Genomic DNA, 24,328 nt, shown 5'->3' on the forward strand with positions numbered 1-24,328 from the left:
CCTGGCTGGACGCAGTGGCTAGTGGCTCACGCCTATAACTGCAACACTTTGGGAGGCCGAGGTGGGAGGATGGCTGGAGCCCAGGAGTTCAAGACCAGCCCGGGCAACATGGCAAGATCTCATATCTACAAAAAGTAGGCTGGATGTGGTGGCGTGTGCCTGTAGTCCCAGCTGTTTGGGAGGCTGATGTGGGAGGATCACCTGAGCCTAGGAGGTCGGGGCTGAGGTGAGCTGTGATTGTGCCACTGCACTCCAGCCTGGGCAACAGAACGAGACCCTGTCTCAAAAGAAAAAAGAAGAAAGAGAGAAAAAGAAACAAGTCTGTTCCCAAACCATATCTGTTTCTGTTTAGCTTCATGGATTTGCCCCCTGATGCCATTCTTCTGATGAGCTCTTGAGATTTTTATCTGTTGCTTTTGGTGGCAGGTGGAGTAATTTGTACAACAGACAGATGTATAATCTTAGAATGGCAGAATTTTTGTGCCTACGAATGATCTATGAGGGCATCGAGTTCGTCGGTTTCATTTTTTCCACGTGAGGAAACAAAGGCTCAGAAAGTGCCGTGGTTTTGTACAGTTTGATGCAGCGATAATGCTGCTGGCTGCACTTGCCTGGAAAATGAGGATGATTGTGCCATGTCTGTCTGTAGCCTCCTAACCCTCTGTATAGGTCTCTGATTCTCATACAACCCTGGCTTGCCACATCTCAGTAGCTGCTTTTGTTTTATAAGGTAAGAAAATTGTTACATGCTTTTTTTTTTTTTTTTTTGTTTTCTGAGACAGTGTCTCTGTCACTGAGGCTGGAGTGCAGTGGTGTGATCTCAGCTCACTGTAACCTCCACCTCCTGGGTTCAAGCGATTCTCGTGCCTCAGTAGCTGGGATTACAGGAACCCACCACCATGCCCAGCTAATTTTTTTTTTAATTTTTATTTTTAGTAGAGATGAGGTTTTGCCAGGTTGGTCAGACTGGTCTTGAACTCCTGACCTCAAGTGATCTGCCCACCTCGGCCTCCCAAAATGCGTTACATGCTTTTAAATGTCAATGCTTCTGTCACTCCTCTCTGTTTTAGTCTGTGCATCTCTGAGCTCCGTTTTTAGGGAAACCTGGGGGCTTACAGTGGACTCTGGAAAGGCATTATTTTGTTGTTTCATTTTGCAAGAAAGGCTTGGCTGCAGAAGGAGATGGTTCTCAAAGCCCCAGGTGAGTTGTAGGGACGGTGGCCGCCCAGCCACTGTGCTGTGAGTTGGGCTTTTCGTACCCTGCGGCTTGATAAGGCTACACAGAAGGCACTGTGCTAAGTGGCTTCTGGCCTTGTCCCCTGGCTAACCAGATAACAAAGGGATACTTTAACAACTTTGTGAAAATCAGGGCCATTCACCTTGTGATATAACAGCCTCTCCTGAGGGATTTCCCGGGATTATTTTATTACCTTGGAAGTGCCTTTGCTTTATGAAGGGGATGTGTTTCATTACAATTCTGACGCTTCTGTTACCCTAAACACACCCTAACTTGCTGTCTCTGAATAGGCTGTTTTTTAATTTTAACTCTGAGAAATCAGGTATTAAGGAACGGATGAAGTTAAGAAAAAGCAAACCATTGATCGTTATCATCATCATCATTTTCATTATCATCATCATCATCTTCATTAGCGTCATCATCACTGCCATCACGGCTCAGCCATCATCGAGTTCACACGCCCTGTGTGTCCTCTGTCTTCGGTGATCATCCTAGCAGCTCTGTATCAGGCAGATGCAACTTTTCTCATTTTATGGATGATACACCTAGAGCGCAGAAAAGTGAGTTTCCTTGCCCAAAGCCATCACAGTCTGTCTGGAAAGTGGTAATTTCTGACAGTACACTGCTTGGCATCTACTCCTACCTGACAGGAGTGAGCACACATCCCATGCCAGCCAGGGTTGGAGCTACCCGTCTCCGAGACAAAGCTCCCAGAGGCGCATGAGACGGGCAGGAAAGTGCTACATTGTGTGGACCTACCCAGTGAATAATCCATTTGCTTTGCTTGACCTGATTGGGGTGATGCCTTCCTGTCCAAATAGGAAGAAAAGATAACTCTGTCTTTATTTGGCATAAAATGTAACCTCTTCTTGGGCTGGAATGTGCCCAGAGAATCTGGTGCCAGGACACTGAATTTTCTCTCATTCAAAAAAAAAAGAAAAATAATAGCATCAAAAGCTGGCATGATATGAAGTTTGCAGCAAATGGGTCACCCATGTTTGCACTTAGAAGTGAAGACATCTGCTTCTTTGGCTGGGAGGAGGGATAGAGAGATTTGCAGAAAGTTTCATTTTTTTTTTTTTTTTTGAGACAGACTCTCACTCTGTCACCCAGGCTGGAGTGCAGTGCTGCAATCTTGGCTCACTGCAACCTCCGTTGCCCCTGTTCAAGCAATTCTCTTGCCTCAGCCTCTGGAGAGGCTGGGATTACAGGTGCCTGCCACCATGCTCAGCTAATTTTTGTATTTTTTTTTTTTTTTTTAAGTAGAGATGGGGTTTCACCTTGTTGACCAGGCTGGTCTCGAACTCCTGACCTCAAGTGATCCAGGCTGGAGTGCAGTGGCCTCCCAACGTGTTGGCATTACAGGCGTGAGCCACTGCGCCTAGCCAGAAATACTTATCTTTTGATGCGGTCCTGTTAACATGTACTTGATAATCCTTTTTCCTTTTCTCCTTCAGTCCCTCCCTACTTGTATTTCTAATGAATCCAAAATTTATATTCACCAAGAAGCATGGTTGAAAAAAATCAAGACAAATAGTCCCCTCCCATTCCCCCAAGAGCGGAAGTATTTTTGGGGGAATACTTATTGCATATTGCAATTGTTTAACTGGAAAGTGATAATTTCCCAGATGAATCCTATAAAGATGTGTATCCTGCCCCTTTCCCCCAAAGATCCTAATGAGGTTTTGCATTAACAGGAACTAGGAGAAGTGCCAAAGTCTATTTTCCGCTGGTTTTGGAGATACGGCAGGAATACCATCTCATTTGTCTCTTTGGTGCTTCTTGCCTTTCCAACGTAGAGAATTCTCATCCAAGCCCGTTTCTTAAAGATTCACCTTCTGGGTGGATGTCAGCAAGCTGCCTGTTCCTGAAGGGAGAGAAGTTCGGCTTCAGGTATCTTGGGGAATAAAAAGCTGAAGTGTCTGAGTGCTAGAGAACTAAATAAATAGAGGGAAGAGCTTTTTCAGAGCTGCTATTGATTGGATGCTGAGGAGTTATTAAGTTCTCAGAGTGGCTTATTACAGCACTTGGGCCAAGATTAAAGAGGAGTTAAGCCACGAATATCCTTCGGGAGCCGTTGCTAAAGTTCAGAACCCTCCGCAGAGGCCGTTTTCCTCGTCTGCTCCTCTCTCCCCAATTTCCCGCTTCCCGTCTTCCAGATTTTCTAATGCGGGAGACTATCAGGATAATTTCCAAGCTGGTCTCTCTCTCTCTCTCTCTCTTAATGGAATATCCCTAGGAGCCCTGTGTGGGATGTCTTTATCAAATCACACATTTCTCCCAGTGAATGCAAACTGTTCTCCTGCCGAAGAGAGCAGGGTAATTATTTTGCAGCGATCTGAGAACAAGCAGACTCCGGGTCTGATGAGGCTCCTGTTGGTCTGATTGGCTCTGTAACTAGCAGCATTGTAGTGGGATCAAGCTCTTGCTTCAGTCTGTGGGTGTTAGGGAGGCATAGAGCTGTTGGAGGGTCTCACCTCCTCACCTCAACATTTTTCTGTTAGGACAGTAAGTGGCTTCATCTGCTGGCGTTTTAGTGGGAAAAATGGTGCCTTATTTGAGTTCATATAATGAACACCTGTGAGCTTTTTCCCCCTCCTCATCTTTATCCCCAGAATGAATAATCTGTGTAATGCCCAGCACAGTGCCTTGTGCTGCCAGAATGTGCCCCATAAATGGTTTTAACCGCTTTTCTGTTACTACATGTTTGCAATCCTGAGGCCAGGTGTGGTCTCGAATTGATCATTTGCAAAATTTTAAAACAGCAAGGCAGTGACTGTGCTGTACATTACATCATAGCCCGAGTGAGGTCTGAGGCAGTGTGCTATGATCAAGCACATTAATATTCCTGCAAAAACTAAAAGTTAGTGTTCACACCAGGTGGCATAATAGAAGCCATGAAGCGGAAGACATGGTTCTTCTTTAGGTTGGAAACTGTCAAAGGTTGATTTCTTTTGGTGCAGCCTAATATAAAGAGCCTCATGTTAGAGCAGAGGGGATGAGGCCAAGTCAAATTTAAGAAGAAAATGACAATTTGTGGAGAGATTCTGGGGTTTGGGGATTTCTTTTGAGACAGTCTCACTCTCTTGCCAGGATGGAGTACAGTGGTGCCATCTTGGCTCACTGCACCCTCCGCCTTCCAGGTTCAAGTGATTTTCCTACGTCAGCCTCCTGAGTAACTGGGACTACAGGTGCGTGCCACCACACCAAGCTGATTTTTGTAATTTTAGTTGAGACGGGGTTTCATTGTGTTGGCCACGGTGGTCTTGATCTCTTGACCTCGTGATCCAACCACCTCAGCCTCCCAAAGTGCTGGGATTACAGGCGTGAGCCACTGTGCCTGGCCTGGGGATTCCTGATGGATGACCTGAGCTTCTCACCTAGCCTCATTCATCAGGAGGCACTTTGGCGTCTGGTCTTTCTGGCAGCCACAATTTGCTTGTTGGGTGGGGTGTGTGTACGTAAAAGGAAGGAAGGGTGGAGTGTACAAAGCAGAGGTTTGTCCCAGCTCCCTTGTCCTCTCTGCATCCCAAGAAGGACCTTGGGCTCCAAAGCCCACCAGGAAAACCCCATCCATGGTCTGACATTTAGAAATTTATTGACTAGAATAAAAGAATTGTCCATTTCAAAACACAAAAAACCACCAGGAGACCAGGAACTTACTGCAAACATGCCCACACAGTGACTCCTGGCATGGGGGTGAAAGCCTGCCTCGTTGTTCTATTAATTTAGTGCCAACAGCTGTGAGATCTAAGGTCTTCAAGGTTCTCGGCAAAAATTTAATGCATCCTCAGGAACTCCTCTGTGAAGTATCAATAATCAACCATGGAGGGAACGAAGGTTAAATGAAGATAAAATATCTCCATCGGGCCAGGGTGTTTTTGCGCTTCAATCCCAGAAGTCCTAGTGCATGAAACCTCCCCACCCCACCCCCGACCCGTTTTTTTTTTTGAGACAGTCTCACTGTGTTGCCCAGGCTGGAGTGCAGTGGCTTGATCTCGGCTCAGTGCAAGCTCCGCCTCCTGGGTTCTAGTGATTCTCCTGCCTCAGCCTTCTGAGTAGCTGGGACTACAGGGTGGTACCATCACACTCGGCTTTTTGTATTTTTAGTAGAGACAAAGTTTCATTATGTTGGCCAGGCTGGACTTGAACTCCTGACCTCAGGCGATCCCCCTGCCTCGGCCTCCCAAAGTGCTAGGATTACAGGCGTGAGCCACCATGCCCGGCCACACCCCTAATTCTCTAAATCAGTGAAGACTGGACCTGCTCTCTCCCCACCCAACTTGCACTTCTACTAGGATCGCCAGGCTCAGGAAATAGTGCAGGTGGCCAAACAGGTGCTTATGCAGAAACCCTACAGGCATTCTTGCCTCTCGTCCATCACGCCCCAGCCGCCTTCACTTCCCAGGCCTAGGAAATCCACTTGCTGATCTCCTCTTTCTCATTGCTCCCCTTGTATGTGCCTCCTACAGCATCCTTGATTCTGGGATTCCCCTTGTGGCCTCTTACTGTGCTCCCCGCATCCCTGTGTGCACTTGTAGAATCCAGCCCCGGCCTCTCACACACACACACCTGACCTTGCTTCAACCCTCCTGCTGCTTGCGGCGTGGCCTTTAAAACCCCAATCCTCTAGCCCACCTGTTGGTCCAGCTCTTCCTGCTGCTAAAACCATGCTCTGGCGAGACCCTGTTTTGCTGAGGGCTGCTCCTTCTGCCATCTCCTGCCATGCTTAGGGGAAACTTTCCCGGACTTGGTGCACCAGGTAAGATCTCGAAGCTCGCTGGACTTTTCCTTTCGTGGCACTTACCACACAGTCGTTGCCCAGTTAATTCATTTTTTTTTTTCCCTTTGGGACGGAGTCTCGCTCTGTTGCCCAGGCTAGGGTGCAGTGGCTCGATCTCAGCTCACTGCAACCTCCGCCTCCTGGGTTCAAGCTATTCTCCTGACTCAGCCTCCCAAGTAGCTGGGATTACAGGTGCCTGCCACCACGCCCAGCTAATTTTTTTCTTTTTCTTTTTTTTCTTTTTTTTTTAAATTTTTAGTAGAGACGGGGGTTTCACCAACATGGCTGGGCTGGTCTTGAACCCCTGACCTCAGCTGATCCACCCACCTTGGCCTCCCAAAGTACTGGGATTACAGGTGTGAGCCACTGTGCCCGACCCCCAGTTAATTCTTTATCTGCTCAGTATCACCTGCAACAGCTTGGAAGCCCAAAGAGGGCATGGACCCTGCCTCCCTCGTTCCCAGCTGCCTCCCTTGGCCCGGCATAGTGATGGTGCATAGGGGTGCCCCAACAACGGATGCATGAATAACAGTTGGGCCTGAAGAGCCAGTGAGGGCAGCCCGGCTTTTCTGGGTTGTGGGAGTGCCGGCTGATTGGATTCCGCTGTGATCTGGGAGCAGCTGCAGGGACTGATTGGTAATCGAGGAGCCAGTGAGGGCAGCCCGGCTTTTCTGGGTTGTGGGAGTGCCGGCTGATTGGATTCCGCTCTGATCTGGGAGCAGCTGCAGGGACTGATTGGTAATCGAGGAGCCAGTGAGGGCAGCCCGGCTTTTCTGGGTTGTGGGAGTGCCGGCTGATTGGATTCCGCTCTGATCTGGGAGCAGCTGCAGGGACTGATTGGTAATCGAGCTTGTGGAAAAACATCCTCAGCTGTGTGGGTGTCAGCCTGGCGCCGTTTTCCGAGGGGTAAGCGCCCACTGAGCTTACAGAGCCTCTCAGGGAGTGGGAGAAGTGGTTTTACAGACGTCCCCACTTCACCCCCTGGGTGACTTGGATGCCACCCGCTGCCAGGCGGCCTGCTGGGTGTGCATTAGCTCAGAGCCAGGGCTACTTGGCTGCGGTGCCGGCTCCAGCTGGTCCTGCTTCAATGCTGGTTGTTCCCCTTGGGAGGCTTCAGCCTTCACACATCTGCTTTGTGTGGGTTTTGAGCTCTCCACACTGGATACCTTTGGGGAGAGGATGCAAATGTTACCTTTCGTGGCATCTCACACTGCCCTGCCTCTGCACATACAGGCCGACAGATGGGGACTCCTACACTTAGGTTTAAAGGCAAACTGGTGGGATTCCAGCCAAGGGCAACCCAGGCCCAGGAAGCTGTAGGGCAGATGGCATTTATGTGGTCACCTGTCTTAATGATCCCATTCCTCAAACGACAGAGCTGGGAATGACATGCATCCACGCTGGTCCTTCCCAGTCACTCTGTGGGAACGATGAGCACGTGACAGGCTAAGACAAGGGAAACAGTTTTCCTTTATCTCAACTCCCCAGGGGAGGCTGGGATGATTCAAGGGCTGTCAGTGTGCACAGACCTGGGATGGATTTTTAATGAACTGGAAAGTGTTGTCTGTCTTCTTAGGTAAATGCAAATACCCACGTAGTCACCATTGTAGACGGCACTTGACAGATCCAGAGGAGAAGGGGGCGGGGCTTTCTTGGGCTGCTATGCGCATTTTTTTTTTTTTTCTGACAGAAAAGAAACTAGAAGGTAAAGCATGAGTCTGCTTAAAAATTCTGCCAATTCAGACCGAGTATTTTTTCATGTGCCAGGGACTGCGCTAAGTTCTACAAGGAATAGACATTGGGCGAAGACACGGGTCCTGCCTCCAGCAAGTTGCTCTCCTTGGGAGGAATAAGCCATTTGTGTAATTAAACACTCTTGTTCAATATCTATGTGTGTCACTGGGGCTGTGCTTGGTTCCTGGAGGGAGGATCCAGGAGCAACCTTGCAACAGGAATGGAGTACACAAGTCAGTGGTGGAGGCAGCCATCTAGTTTGTAATTATGCATATGCAAGTAATTAATTACAAGCTTTAGGAAGTGTCACGGGGGTGATGGGCACGATGCTGCAAGAGCATGTTACAGGAGTCTCATGGTTAGTGTGGAACTTCAGGGAAGGCTTCCCGGAGGAGGTGATGTCTGGACTTTGACATGAAGGATGTGTAGGAGTTCAGTTGCAGAATGGGAACAGAAAGCTCTCCAAGCCAGGATGACAGACAGCTGGTGCCAGGGCCAAAAAGAAACACTGTATAGTTGCAGCTCATGACAGGGCCCAGAGTAGAGGAAGAGGAGGGAGGAGTGAGTGGGAGGCAGACTGTATGCAAGGTGGGCCCAGGTAAGGCGTTAGGATATTATCTAGGGACAAAGAGAAGCCTCTAAGAGGTAGAAAGTGATGAAAGATGTAGGAACAGAACCAAGGACACTGTAATGTAGATGAGTAAGTGTAGTTGAAGGCAAAACTGAGAAACTCCTTTGGGGTTTAGGCACAATGCAGGATTACATTTAAGCAGCAGTTGTTTCGAACAGAAGGTGGCTTCTAATTGCAGTTGTTCAGCATAGAATCCACATTCAAACTTGCGATTATTTCACTGTTAAAAGAGCTGACAGCTCCCTCTTCTGCAGGCAGGCAGTCTCGAGGGAGCCCTAATCCCAGGGACTTGGATTCCTCTCGGCCTCGGGAGTATCAGACCTCACTTCCATGAGGCTGCACCACAGGAAGTGAGGCTGGGGTAGAGACAGGCTGATGGGGAGTAAGGAGCATCTGAGGCACGACTCTGGCTGCACGGGCCTTCAGAGCCAGCTGAGTGAAAGAATGCAATGACACGGCGTAGTGAAGGTAGACTCACCTTCCACATAGGGCATTGGACTGGAGCCAGTGGAAAACACGGACCGCACTGGCCATCGTGATCGGCATTGCCAGGTATTGAGGAATTGAGGTGCGAGTATAGTGCCCCCCTTAACAGTGAGGAGACCAAGATCAGAGATTTTAAATAGCCCTCCAAGGTCAAAGCCAGAGCAGAGCTGGGACTTGAACCCAGGCATTTTCAAAGCTCATCACTTTTTTTTGTTTGTTTTTAAATCTTTTTATTTTTGAGGTGGAGTCTTACTCTGTTGCCCAGGTTGGAATGTCAGCGATGTGATCTCGGGTCACTGCAGGCTCCGCCTCCTGGATTCAAGCGATTTTCCTGCCCCAGCCTCCCAAGTAGCTGGGACCACGGGCACGTGCCACCACACCCACGCTCGACTAATCAAAGTTCATCATCTTAACCTCTGCCACCTGCCCTGCCTCAGATGACTCTGGGAACTTCCTTGAGGAAGTGGTTACCAGTCAGCCCCAAGTGCAGAAAGCAGAAGAGCGTGGGTGACAGTCAGATTCTGCCTGTCATTCAGCTGTGTATCTTTAGGCTCACCCTCTGTGGGCCTTGTTTGTGAGATGAGCTAAAAATCAGTGATAATATTGAGCACTTGGGGGCCAGGCTCTATTCTGAGACCTCTGCAGACATCAACTCATTTAACTTCTCATACTGTCCTCTTTTTAACAGATGAGGAAACTGAGGCACAGAAAGGTAACATAATATGCCCAGGTTGACACAGCTAGGGAGAGGTTGAGCCTGGCTTTGAACCCAGGCAATTTGGCTTGCAGGTTCTTGCAGAGCTCAAATGACATTTAAACAAAAAATGTACAGCCATAGAATGCCATGCACAGCAAAAGCCAGTACCTACTAACATCCATGCTTGTTATTTAACTGTTGTTAAAGCCAACTCAATATGGCCTTAGAAGGACTTCATACTTCTATGTTTGAGTTCTTGGGGACAAACCATAACCTAGCTTCATAGGCAGACAACGATGAAAACCTAGCTTCATAGTACCTATCTGTAGTAATAGCTGAGGGTTGGCCAATCCCAGCGGCCATACTTCAGCCACTCCTACACTGCTGAGTGTTCAAACTGCGTTCAAAGAAGGCCAGCGCCGAGCTCTAACCGATGTCACTTCTGATACCTGTACGTCACTTTAGGTTTTTCTTTGTCTATAAATTTGTTCTGACGACGAGGCAACCCTGGAGTGCCTCTGAATCTGCTGTGATTCTGGAGGCTGCCTGATTTCACGAATCGTTTTCTTTGCTTTGCTCCAATAAACTCTATCAAATTGAACTTGTCTGAAGTTTTCTTTTAACCCTGGGCTGGGCTTGAGTTTCGTCTCTGTAAAGTGGGGACGACAAGAGCTAAGATTTATTGGGCTTTTAGGATTGTCTCGTTTCACAGCCTCCTGTGATGTAGGCAGTTAGCCCCATTTTACAGAGGGGAAAACTGGCTCAGAAAAACAGAGTGAGCTGCCCAAGGTTATACGTCTGCTGAAATAAACAGCAGCATCTTCAATGCTGGGCTACCGCAGTCTGGAGCCCATGGGCTGCACCTCTCTCATGCAGAGTTTCTCTGGTGATGTCATCTTCATTTGGAGGGACTTCTCTCCGGGAATGGCCTAGGGAGCTCAAGACTGTGCCAGGCATTCCTGGTTTCACCGAGTCTGGACCACGTCCCTATAATCAGCCTGCCTAGTACCCCATGCTCCAACTGTCCTATTTCTGCATCAGTCGCCTGTGATGTCATGCGGGTGACTGACAGCTCCTCTCTGAGGAGCCCTAAGGAAACCCTGGGCAGATTGGATAAAAAGCCCTTGTCAGACATCCTACTTTTAGTGTTCTCCCTCGTGATTACATTCAGGAAGTATTTATTTAACACTTCACTTGTTTTGCCATTCTCCCCGACTTCATTTTGCAAGAGCTTCGGTAATAATCCGTGTCTCCTTCAGCAGCTCCCCTGCTCTTCTCGTCCTTGGGAAAACTGGAGTGCTGCGTTCAGCATCTTGAGCCAGAAATATGTCCGAGTTTCATCTTGCATCACTAATGCCCTCCTTTATCACCAAGCCGCGTCTCCCAGCGTTTTTGCCAAGACTTCTTGATGTTCCGTCTTCCCTTGTCTCATTACGTCTATTTCCGACAGCATTGCCCACTTGCAAATGGACATTTTTCAGGCTGTGCGTTCCCTCACAAGGGCACAGAGATCAAGGGTAGTTTCTCTCCCAGGCTGGCTTTTATCCCCCTCCAACTTCTGTTTTTGGAACTCTTTCCCTTGCATGGCAGCACAGGCAGGTGGATCATTCTCTCCTGAGTGTGGTTACCCTCAGGTGTTCGAGGCTGTCCCTGTGAGACGGCTGGGAGAGGAGGACTGGGTATTGTTAATCAATCCCCACTCATTCTAGATGGACGTTCTCTTTGCACCGGGACTGCAGTGCTGTTACTGCTTGGGCCTGTTTCTTGATTCAGTGAATTGGTAACTCTATTAGACATTCCTGATACAGACCCTATTAATTTTAATGGCTTTTGAGATGAATGGAGAGGAAAGCTGCTTTTGATTGTATGGATGTGTGTTAGAAATCTGTGGTTTGTATATTTATTTTTATTTGAAAAAAATACGGCCAAAGCACAAAAGGAGGGATAGAAGTCTGGGTCTGCTGGGAATTTTTGGGAAGTCTTTTGTAAAAAAATAAAGGCAGCGTCCACATAACATAAAATTAACCATTTTGGAGTGAACAATTCAGTGACATTTAATACATTCACAGTGTTGTACAGCCATCACCTCTATCTCATTCCAAAACACTTTAATCTCCCCAGAATAAAACCCTGTACCCCTTGAGGAGTTACTCCCCATCCTGTCCTCCCTCCAGTCCCTGGAAATCACTAATCTGTTTTCTGTCTCTACAGGGTTGCCTTTTCTGGATATTTCACATCAATGAAATCATGCCATGTATGGTGTTGGTACCTGGCTGCTTTTGGTTAGCATAATATTTTCAATGTTCATCCTGTCGTCGAATGACTCAGTGCTTCTTTCCTTCTTTAAGGCTGAATGATATTCTATTGTATGACTGGGCCATGTTTTATTGATCTGTTCATCCAGTGATGGACGTTTGGAGTGTTTCCCGCTTTGCACTCTCTTGGGATTTTTAAACTTGTAGACATGGGCAGTGGGCCGGATTCATGGTTGCCCTTGGCCCCTAGCTGTTAGTTTCCTGTGAGTATCCTGTGTGTTCACTGACTGACCTCTGTGGAGAGTGCAGCTAGGTGTGTATGAGCTTCTGTGGATTGTGAGACTATGGGATATCCTGATGAAAGGTCTGACAAGGCCCCTTATAGATACCCTGCCACGTTGTGGAGTGACCCTGACTCCCCCAAAGCCATCTGCCTCTGGGACCACTGCAGCATTTATGCAGGGTGCAGACCTGGATTCACCGTCTAACTGTATGTGGCCATCACCTGGGTGGATTCCAGAACTGCAGACCCTTGGGCGTCACTGCTGGAGATTCCAACCGGATTCGTGTGAGGTAGAACAAAATTCTTGGCATTTTGTGTGTGTGTGTGTGTGTGTGTGTGTGTGTGTGTGTGTGCTCTAGTGGGTTGAATAGTGACTCCCAAAAGATACGCCCAAGTTCTGACCCCTGGAACCTGTGAATATGATCTTATGTGGAAACAGGGTCTTTACAGATGGAATTAATTTAGAGATGTCACGATGAGATTATCCTCCCCTGAATCCAACGACTGGTGTCTTTAAAAAAGACGGAAAGGGAGAAGACACAGTGACGTGCAGAGAGGAAGGCCGAGTAGAGACAGAGGCAGAGGTGGGACCAATGCTTCTACAAGCCAAGGCACCTTGAGAATCTCTGTGGCCAGTAGAGGTTGGGGGAGAGGCATAGCATAAATTCTCCCACAGAACTTCTAGAAGGAACCAGCCCTGCCCACACCTTGGTTTCAGACTCCGGGCCTTCAGAACTGTGAGAGAATACATTTCACTTATTTTAGGCCACCCAGTTGGCGGCAATTGCGTGACGGCAGCCACAGGGAACTAATGTACGTGTTTTTAAAGCTCCCTGGGTGATTATCATATAAAGCCAAATTTGGAGACCACTGGCTTTGAGTGTGCCAGAACTCGTGCTCAGAGCTTTATATATGTTATTTCATTTACTCCTGACTCAAGTAGCTAGTTTTACTGTTGCTATTATTATCCCTAATTTTATTTATTTATTCACTCATTCATTAGAGACAGGTTTCACTGTCGCCCAGGCTGGAGTACATTGGCATGATTGTAATTCTCTGCAGCCTCAACCTCCTGGGCTCAAGCAATCCCTCCACTGCAGTTCCTAAGTAGCTGGGAATACAAGCATGTGCTACCACAGTCATCTAATTAATTTTTTTCCCCCTATAGAGAGGGGAACTTGCTGTATTGCGCAGGCTGGTCTTGAGCTCCTGGCCTCGATGATCTCCCACCTCTACTTTCTGAAGTGCTGGAATTACAGGCGTAAGCCACCATGGCCGGCCCCAATTACCCCCAGTTTTACAGATAAGAAGAGCAAGGAGCTGAGGTAGCATTGACAAGGTTTGAGCCAGGACAGTTTCCTTGAAATGTTGACACTCTTAGCTTCTCTGTCCTACTGCCAGGCACTTAGCAGGTTCTTAAACGCTATTGGCTGAATTATGTTGTTATTGAAACTTCCTGTGCTGCCCGGATGCCATTCCCAGAGCAAATCCTGAAAAGAAGGCAAGTAGAACAAAACCTGGGTCTCAGTCCCAGAGGGAGCCAGGGCAGAAAGCTCTGAAAATGGATATGGCCCATTGGTTACGCACTTGAAATTGACATGACCAAGATGCTTTAGGATAAGACATTGTTCAAAAGTGAGCATCCCATCGAATGGGAGAGCATATTTGCAAATTGCTTATCTGTGAGAGACTTATGTCTAGAATATGTAAAATTCAACAGTACAAACACAACTCAATTAAAAAATGGGCAAAGTATCCGAACAGACATTCCTCCAAAGAAGATACACAAATGGCCAGTCGTCACATGAAAAGATGCTTGACAACGTTAGTCATCGGGAAAATGCAAGTCAAAACCACAGAGAGATACCACTGTACATGCATTAGAATGGCTAGAATCTACAAGTCAGATAATCGGTACTGGTTGCGGTGGCTCACGCCCATAATCCCAGTACCTTGGGAGGCCGAGGTGGGTAGATCACCTGAGGTCAGGTGTTTGAGACCAGCCTGGCCAACATGGTGAAACCCCTTCTCTACTAAAAATAAAAAAATCGGCTGGGCCTGGTGGCAGGTGCCTGTAATCCCAGCTAATCTGCAGGCTGACGCAGGAGAATCACTAGAACCCGGGAGGCACAGGTTGCAATGAGCTGACATCACGCCACTGCACTCCAGCCTGGGTGACAGAGCGAGACTCCATCTCAAATAAGTCAGATAATCCCAAGTATTGATGAGAATATGGAAGGATCTGAGCCCTCATAAACAGCTGTCACTTGAGAAAATAGCCTGAGAGTTCCTCAAATATTAAGCAAAGAGTTGTGGTATGAGCCAGCAATTCTACTTCCAGGTACGTACCCCAGAGAAGTACCAACCTATGTCCACATAAAAACGTATATTGGGAATGTTCGCAGTAACATTATTTATAATAGCCAAAAGGTGACAGTTACCTAAATGTCCATCAGCAGATTCGTGGGAAAACAAAAGGTGGTGTGTCTATGCAGTAGAATATTTTCAGCCATACAAAAGGCATGCAGCACTGATGCCTGCTGTAACTTGTTTGAACCTTGGGATTATGATGCTGAGTGAAAGAAACCAGGTACAAAAGGCCATAGGTTGCATGAGTCCTTTTATATGAAAGTCCAGCACAAATAAATCCATGGAGAAGAAAGTAGATTGGTGATTGCTTGGGACTGTGGGAATGGGGGGTTGGAGGATGGAGGTGATGGAGTTTCATGGTGATGAAAACGTTCTAAAAATTCACTGATGGTCACACCCACCTGTGAGTATACTAAAACCCATTGAATTGTACGCTTGGAAGAATTGCTAGGTGAATTAGCTCAATAAAGCTTGAAAAAAAAAAGACTGAGAATTGTGGCACAGAGGCCGAGTCCCGTTCCTGCTTCTGCCACGTAGTCAGCTGTGGGGTCGTGTATTGAAGCACATAGTAAATGCTCAGTTAAGTAGCATTCTGCTTTTTTTTTTCTTTCTAGTTTTATAGCCCCCAAAATCCAGGCACTTTGTCCTCATTGGCATCAGTGTTGACTTTGTCAGACGTGGGCTGTTTTGTGTCTCCATGACCAAGTTACATGTTTAAGGGCAACAGTCCTCAGCACGTCCCCATGTGAGCAATGGACACCACTTTGCAGACTTAGAGGGCTGGGAGGGCACTGAACTGGGAGAGGCAAGAACTACTTTTTACCCAACGAAGATCGCTCTGGCTATCGAGAATAGACTGAGGGGGAGAAATTGGAGTCAAGCAGGTTTTTTTTGGAAGCCACTGCAACAAAAGTGATGTGAGTTTAGGCATTAGCGTTAGAGATGCCCACATGAGACAGGATTTTGCAGGTGGAGGTGTTTTACAGGTTGGGAGGTACAGTTGGGTGGTTGATTAGATGCACAGTTGAGAATACAGGGCTGGCCTTGGCAGAAACAACAGTTGAGGATGGTTTGGGGCTGCCCGGATGTCATGGCCTCCTAGGGGCAGTTGGTTAATCTTCTGGATGTCGCTGAAAAACTGCCCAGAGAGGGCATCCATCAGGGATGGCAGGGCCAAGGCAGTGGGTTTGGAGTGGGGTAGGGAGAAACCGTCTCCTTATGGGAGATGTAAAGATGGGTTTCCCCAGTCTGCTGGGTCCAGGACCCACTGTAAGATGCTCATGGCCCCCATCTGCACTTGGCCACATCCCTGTTGGGTTTGTGGGGCGGTGGTGGAGGGAACATGAGTGTACCGAGGAATTGCCTCTGTTCCCTTGCATGGTTTGTAGAAGGAAGTATGGTGTGTGCTGGGGTCAATTGCCTGAGGCTCAGGTGTCCCAGCATTCAACTTGGATGTGCTGCTTTTAAGTTGGCCAACCTTGGGCAAGTCACTTGCCCTCTCTGAATGCAATTTGCTCATCCAAAAATGAGGATGAGGGTTCTCTTTCTAGAAACACATAACGTTATTATGTCCATCTTCCAGAGGAAGAAACTCAGAGGATAGAAGGTAAGTATCTTGTCCGAGGCCATACAGCTCATTCATGGATCAAAGGCGATTTGGGCTCCAGAGCCTGTTTAACCCCCACACTATCCTACGTGTTGATGAAGGATCCCTACATGAAAGTGGCTAGTTCTAGGCCAGTTCTCCAGGATGTGTAACCTTTGGCGAAGTCCATAATGGACTGGGTTGAAGGATTCTGTAAGGTTACCTAGCCCTCGTTTTAAGTACTTTAACAAGTGTAGAGTCTGAAGCTCAGAGAGGTGAAGTCAATTTCCCAGAACTGAAACAGCCATCCAGCCAGACTCCTGGCTTGACCCCAACTCTACGTGACCCCCAGTGCAGCTCTCCTGCCACTCGGCTGCCTTGGCTTGCAGAGTGTTGTCTGACTGGAACCTGTGAATCTTGTCTGTCCCAAACTCACACCTGGGGCCACTGGGCCATGGTACCAGGGTCTCCCCTGTCACTGCCCTGACTGACGTGAGACTGGGTTTTCCATTGCTGCCTCTTGACGCCTTAGACAACAGCCTTGCGTTTCAGAGGAGTCTGCATGTTACAAAAAAAAGGGCAGCAGGTGTTATTTGGGCTAAATTGACCTTGAAATTGATTTCTTTATTTTATGACTTACTGAGAGGAGATTAATACTTTTTTTTTTCCCTGCAGTCTGAAACAATTTACATGGTAATAGAAGGCATAGTCAGTCAAATAAATTGCTGGAAGTGGTAGTGTTCCAAAGAGGGGGGAAAAAAACGGAGCTCACTTGCATTGATTTCTTTGCCCTGGGGAGAAGCAGAGATTTTAACATCTGGGAATAGGGAGGTAAATTTTATCTCTCATTTTAAAAGCAGAGGACTGAAGAGTTTAATCTGACATTTACACAGAATTTTCTAAGTTGGGGGAAATGAGGGCAGCCTGAGTTGCTTGCTGAAGGTTAACTGGCATTTCCTACGAAGTGCTGGGGGTGGTTTGATTCGGGATGGGCAGGGGAGGCCTGGGTATCATTACGATGGGCTTGGAAGTTGGCTGCATGCTCTTGGCTGCCTTGCTGTGATTCGGGGCTTGGTGGAGGAATGGGGTGGTGGTAGCGGACTGGCTGTCAAAGACTCGAACCCAGGCCTACATGGGGCACTGAGGAACTATATGGGTAGAGGCCATGCTTCCAGCTTTCTGGGCATTGCCTTGTTGTCACCCTACCTCAGGATGGGGTTTAATGTTCGCAGATGATTCAGCTCACACAGATTGGTGGGATTTGCCAGTTTCCCAGGAGCATTGGGTTGCAATCTGAGAGTGCATCTACCTTAGTGGTAAAATGCAGTGATTGATTAGTACTGCCTGCCCTGAGAACAGGAGGGGAACTGGTGGCTTGCATGCTATTTATATTTCCTGGTAAAATCCATTAAGGTATTACTCCAATGCCAGCTTTTCTGCGTTCCAACCACATTGAAAGGACTCCTGTCCTCCAAAGAGACCCCAAATTCCTTTATCATGTGATGGAAGCTAATTTTTTTTTCCAAAAAATGTCAAGAAATGAAGCCTTACCCAAAGGGTTCTTGCCAATGTTGTCATGTGTTTTTCCCTGAAATTATTTTCTTTTAAAAATCAAATAAGTTTCAGGTAGCATAAAAAAAATTTTCCTCAATAATATATGCCCAGCGTACAAAATTCAAGGGTCAGGGTCAGCAAAATAGAGTGAGTTTTCCTCCTACCACATCCTTCTCCTTCTCCGAAATGAACCTTTTTTTTTTTTTTTTTGAGACGGAGTTTCTCTTTTGTTACCCAAACTGGAGTGCAATGGCACGATTTCGGCTCACTGCAATCTCCGCCTCCTGAGTTCATGTGATTCTCCTGCCTCAGCCTCCCTAGCTCCCTAGTAGCTGGGACTACAGACACCCACCACTGTGCCTGGTTAATTTTGTATTTTTAGTAGAGATGGGGTTTCACCATGTTGGCCAGGCTGGTGTTGAATTCCTGACCTTAGGTGATCTGCCTGCCTCCGCCTCCCAAAGTGCTGGGATTACAGGCGTGAGTCTCCACGCCTAACCCAAAATGAGCCTTTTAAAAAATACCGTTTTCTTCTCTGTCTTCTGAAGATTTCAATGCATATACTAGAAATGCCTATATTCTTAAAACAACAGATGCAGAGTACTATACATACCACTGTGCATTTTACTGTTTTCTCCCTGTCATTCCATATAAAGCTACCTCATTATCTTAACTGACAGTGTCTGGATTCACTATAACTTATTTACCTGGCTTCTGAATAATGGAATTTATGTTGTTCCCAGTATTTTGTAATTACAAAAAGGCCTTCCATGAATATCCTTGGCACAGGTCATGTTGTACTCATACAGATGTTTAAACAGCAGACACTTGAGAAATGGAATCCCTAGTCCAAATATTATCAACTTTTAAAATGTTGATCAATGTATAATTTCACTATGTGTAAAGAATACGTGTTGCCCGATAGTCTTATAATTTTCATGCTTTATTCAGATTTCGTCTTTGTCAATCTCAGTAAAAAAATAATATATTGCCTTATTTGCATTTCTTTTATTATGAGTGAAGTTTTAATTACAAGGATTATGGGGATTTCTTAATGTGCATAAGAGGTATTTGCATGACTGTCTTGTGAAATCGTCTGTATATTTCCTTTGCTTGTTTTTTTCCATTGACTTCCTTTGGTGTTTTTCTTATTGATTGGGGGGAAGCTCTTTATAAATGATGTTACCCCTTTGTTCGTGGGTTTTAATTTTCTCAGATTGCCCTTTGTCTTCTACTTTGTTTACGGTATTTTTTTCATGCATGCAATTTTATGTACGCAGAATTTTGAATCTTTTAAGGCTTTTGGTTTGGGGGTTATAATTAGAAAGATCCTCACTACCACTCTGAGATTACAAAAATCTTTTTTTTTTTTTTTTTGAGATGGATTCTTGCTTCATCGTCCGGGCTGGAGTGCAGTGACGCGATCTTGGCTCACTGCAACCTCCACCTCCTGGGTTCAGGCAATTCTCCTGCCTCAGCCTCTCCAGTAGCTGGGATTACAGACTCCCACCACGACGCCTGGCTAATTTTTGTGTTTTAGTAGAGACGGGGTTTCACCATGTTGGCAAGCCTACAAAATCTATTTGATTATTCTATGTCCTCTGGTTGGACCATACATTAAGGAGTTATTTTGATGTTTTGCCTCCAAGAAGGAAGTCTCGGAGGTGTGGTGGAAATGTGTGTGGTCTGTGTTCATCCAACAGCCGTGATCTGGCCTCATAGGCCCCTCAACCTGCTTGCTTTCTCTTGGCATCCAGACTTCCCAAGGAGATATGTCACAGCCCTGGGGTCAGAACACTTTAGGGGTCAGTGGCTTGGTAGACCTTTAGAGCTGTCAGAGGTGTGGGGACCAGAGCAACTCCATCTTGAATAGGAGCTGGATAAAATGAGACTGAGACCTACTGAGCTGCGTTCCCAGATGGCTAAGGCGTTCTGAGTCACAGGATGAGATAGGAAGTCAGCACCAAATACAGGTCATAAAGACCTTACTGATAAAACAATAGCAAAGACTTGGAACCAACCCGAATATCCATCAATGATAGACTGGATAAAGAAAATGTGGCACATATACACCATGGGATACTATGCAGCCCTAAAAAAGGATGAGTTCATGTCCTTTGCAGGGACATGGATGAAGCTAGAAACCATCATTCTCAGCAAACTAACACAGGACCAGAAAACCAAACATTGCATATTCTTACTCATATGTGGGAGTTGAACAATGAGAACACATGGACACAGGGAGGGGAACATCACACAGTGGGGCCTGTCAGGGGGTGGGGGGCTAAGGGAGGGATAGCATTAGGAGAAATGTCTAATATAGATGACATGTTGATGGGGTGTAGCAAACCACCATGGCACGTGTATACCTGTGCAACAAACCTGCACGTTCCGCACATGTATCCCAGAACTTAAAGCATAATTAAAAAAAAACAAAACAAAACACCTTTCTGATAAAACAGGTTGCAGTAAAGGAGCTGACCAGAACCCACCAAAACCAAGATGGCCACTAGAGTGACCTCTGTTCATCCTCACTGCTACACTCCCAGCAGCGCCATGAGAGATTACAAATGCCATGGCAATGTCAGGAAGTTACCATATATGGTCTGAAAAGAGGAGGCATGAATAATCCATCTTTCATTTAGCATATCATCAAGAAATAACCATAAAAATGGGCAACCAGTAGCCCTGGGGACTTCTCTATGGAGTGGCCATTCTTTCATTCCTTTACTTTCCTAATAAACTTGCTTTTGCTTTGCACTGTGCTTCTGCCCATTGTTTGCGAGGCTTTGGTCAGCCATGGCCTTGGCTTGGAGCTTTGCACAATGTTGATCCATGTACGTTTTACTGGCACCATCATTGAGAACTCATCATGCACCCAGAACCCCACCCCTGACCCCAAACCCTCCGTCCATTGCTCAGGAAGCCTTGATTGGCCATGGTGTTGGCCTTCTGTTAACCTGTAGGATACAGTGTTCATTTTTTTCCACCTCCTACATCTTTATTCTGTATGACTGTAGCTACAAAGATTGACACGTCTGGATGTGGCTATTTATAGGTAGGCACTTAAACACTCACAGGATTACATGAATATGTCTGTGAGCCCCGAAAATCTGAGACACAGGTCTCAGTTAATTTAGAAAGTTTATTTTTCCAAGGTTGAGGACTCAGGCCTGAGACACAGCCTCAGGAGGTCCTGACAGTGTCTGTCCCAGGTCAGAGCACAGTTCGATTTTATACATTTTAGGGATACCTGAGACATCAGTCAACATATGCGAGGTGAACATTGGTTTGGTCTGGAAAGGCAAGAGAACTTGAAGCAAAAGCAGGAAGACGGGAAGATACGAGGTCAGAAGTAGATAAGAGACAAATGGTTACATTCTTTTGAGTTTCTGATTAGCCTCTCCAAAGGAGACAATCAGATAGATACGCATTTATCTCAGTGAGTAGAGGGTTCTTTGAATACAGTGGGAGGCAAGTTGGCTCTAAGCAGTTCCCAGCTTGACTTTTCCCTTTAGCTTAGTAATTTGGGAGCCCCCGAGATTTATTTTCCTTTTACATGTCTATGTAAGTATATACACAAAAAAGTGTGGCTGAACACGGTGTCTCATGTCTGTAATCCCAGCACTTTGAGAGGTCAAGGCAGGTGGATCCCTTGATGTTAGTAGTTGGAGACTAGCCTGGCCAGCATGGTAAAACCCCATCTCTATTAAAAATACAAAAAAATTAGCCGGGCGTGATGGCAGGCACCTGTAATCCCAGCTGCTCGGGAGGCTGAAGCAGGAGAATTATTTGAACCTGGTAGGTGGAGGTTGCAATAAGCCGAGATCGTGCCACTGCACTCCAGCCTGGGTGTCAGAGCGAGACTCCATCTCAAAAAAAACCCCACAAAAACCAAAAATATGTGTTTATCTAAAGACATTTTCAATCAGCAAGAGACTCTTTAAAGGTAGTAGTTATGCAAAGAATATCACCTTTTAATGCCACCTCTGGGAGCTGACACCAGCCCATGACAAATCTGGAGAGGATGATGTCTGATGGCCCATCTGGGATCTCTGCTTGGGTCATTGTCTTAACTGGCTACATCCTTGCTGCTGGGGATTCATGTCCCAGCTTTTGAAAGCTGTAAACTGAGGTGCAAGAGGGCATACATTTCCAGGGAAGACTACTAGACTTCTAACAAGTGGGTGGAAAATGAGGGAGCAGAACTTGGAGGGAAGAGAAGAGCGGCAGAGGACGACCAGAGTGACAGCTAGCTCCGGCTCCTGGTTTGGGATCTAAGAAGGGTTACAGATCGGATCTTCTCTGCCCTCCTCATGAATTTTCATCAGGATGGATCAGGCCAGCTCAAGTGATAAGGAGGCTTATTGTAAGGATTCAGGGAAAGACCAGGGCTTTCTGAAAACCAGAACAGTGTCAGACAGCCACTACCTCCCTCGCTACATCTCTTGGCTCACTTTCCCCAACTCAGTCAGACTTAGAATGTTAATATGTGCTTGTCTTTGTTTTCAAGGTAAAGAGGCAAATAGGGACAACGGGATTGGGTGTAGAGTTGGCTTCTTTGTTCAGATAACACAGGGACTGTGTTAAGGAGGGTGCCAATCTAGGGTTAGGGTACATGCCCAGTTCCATGGTATGGAGAGGTATAAAAGCAGCAGGAAGGGCAGAAAAAGTCTCGACAAGAGTAGATTGAGTTGGTACCAATTGAGTTGGTACCGTCTTCTCTTTCCTAGGAGTGAAGGCTTCCTGTGCTGCTTCTAATTAAAATGACATGGAAGTGCGGCACAATGAGAGATAGTCAGCTAAACAGGACACCAGGCCTCTGGGACCTCAGCCTCAGGAATGTGGAGAGGGAAAGCCCCTAGCTAGGGGGAGTGGCCTGGGAAGTGAGGGAGGGGCAAAGAGGGAGAAGGCACTGCAGGGGCAGCTGGATAGGAATTTCATCTGGTAGCTAGGTTCCCAAGTAAGATCATACTTGAGTGCAAGTCCTAAGTTGTCTCTTTCCAGGCTCTGGGATACTGGTTGCCTTGATCCTCTATTCTCTTTTCTCCCAATCAGCTTCCCCTGGAAGACTCTTAATTTTGACTCAAACCTAATTTTACCTTCCTAGGGCTGGTGGTTGCTATGGAGCCAATACTGACTTCATGTGCAAGGTCTTGGTCTTACGGAGTCCAACACAGTGCAGTGACCATTTCCGTGGGTCTCCGTTTCTGTTCCTGAGAAAGATAGATTGATTCATGCTGCCTGGGGCAGGTGTGTGTCCCTAGAGGGGTTAGAAGTGGGCAAGGTGCTGGGTCACCTGTGAGTCTTGGAGAGAGGCACCTCTCACAGAAAGGACCATGCTGTAGATAGGGATCCCAGGGCACCGAATAACACTTGGGTCTTGTCACTGGGTTGAAATCTGCTATTGGGCTTAACTCGTTGATCAAGCACAGTTTTTTCTTGGTCCATCTATAAAGTGGGACTGAAAAGAAAGTGACAAAAGCCAGATATTCTCAGACCAATGGACGTTCTCTCAAAGGAGAATTGGCGTATCTGGCAGCAAAATCACTGTATCAACCGCCTCCCCCTTCTCTCCCCATTCAGGCTACTACTTTAGACAGTCGCTGGAAGCAGGGGACACGATTTGTGTTTAAGTTCATTTGTTCACGTCAGTAAACTGGAGGGTGGATGTGGCGTGAGGACCATTCTCTGTGTCGAGGAAGGAGAGGAACAAACACAATTTTGATTTCTTGGTCACCAGATTTTTCCATGACCAATGTCTACTAGAAACTGCAAAAAGAGAAACAATAAAATATGTGTCTTCTCATTATAAGTTCAGAAGCGATGTACAGAAACAGAAATCCCAGAACTCTGTGGGTGGGTCTGAGTAATTCTTGTGGCTGGTACAGGAAAGAGTAGGTAGCTTCTGTCCCCCTCTGTTTCTTTCCCTTTTGATCTCTCTGTCTATATCTTTGTCTCTCTCTCTTTTTATACACCTCTCCTTCCCCTCCCTCCTCTCTCCTGCTTTCTCTGCATCTCTCCGTCCTTCCCTCTTTCTCTCCCACCCTCTGTCTTTTGAGACAAGGTCTTGCTTGAGACAAACACACCCCTCTCTCTGCCCAGGAGGTTTAAGGGGTGACCCCAGGCCAAAGTCTGCTGACTGTATTTTTTTTTTTTTTTGAGTTGGAGTTTTGATCTCATCGCTCAGGCTGGAGTGCAATGGCGTCGGTCTTGGCTCACTGCAACCTGTGCCTCCCAGCTTCAAGCAATCCTCCTGCCTCAGCCTCCTAAGCAGCTAGGATTACAGGTGCCTGCCACCACAGCGTGGCTAATTTTGTATTTTTAGTAGAGACGGCGTTTCACCATATTGGCCAGACTGGTCTGGAACTCCTGAGCTCAGGTGATCTGCCCGCCTCGGCCTTGCTGACTTTTTATTAATGATGATGTAGAGCTTTAGGCATTGGTGACACTTTTGAGGTGGGAGCAGTCCCCCAGAGTTGGTGGTGACCAGCTTTAAATATGCTCCTGTGCTGTACCTCATGGGAAGGTGGACGAAGGCCTCAGGAATACTCCAGTGGTGATTCACATCCCCGTGTTTGCAGTAGGCACATGCGGTTCAAGCTGAGGCTCCACTGCAGCCCTGCTGAGTGCTGTGTTACCTTGGACAAGTCCCTCAGCCTCTTTGTTGCTTCTTTACCTATAAAACGGGGCTGAGGTTAAGACCTACTTCT

General features: G+C 46.9%; 1 protein-coding gene and 1 long non-coding RNA gene across 2 annotated transcripts in view; both read left to right on the plus strand.

The window, feature by feature from the left end:
• Nucleotides 1-24,328, plus strand: part of LOC105467818 (RNA binding fox-1 homolog 1) — a 2,482,591-nt gene that overhangs the window by 349,008 nt on the left and 2,109,255 nt on the right.
• Nucleotides 3,138-8,589, plus strand: LOC139359725 (uncharacterized). Its single transcript, XR_011616092.1, has 4 exons — nt 3,138-3,556; nt 4,331-4,428; nt 5,871-5,999; nt 7,788-8,589. It is a non-coding gene; the product is annotated as an uncharacterized lncRNA (long non-coding RNA).

This window comes from Macaca nemestrina, chromosome 18 (assembly GCF_043159975.1).
Source record: "Macaca nemestrina isolate mMacNem1 chromosome 18, mMacNem.hap1, whole genome shotgun sequence".
In the NCBI taxonomy this organism is placed as follows: Eukaryota; Metazoa; Chordata; class Mammalia; order Primates; family Cercopithecidae; genus Macaca; species Macaca nemestrina.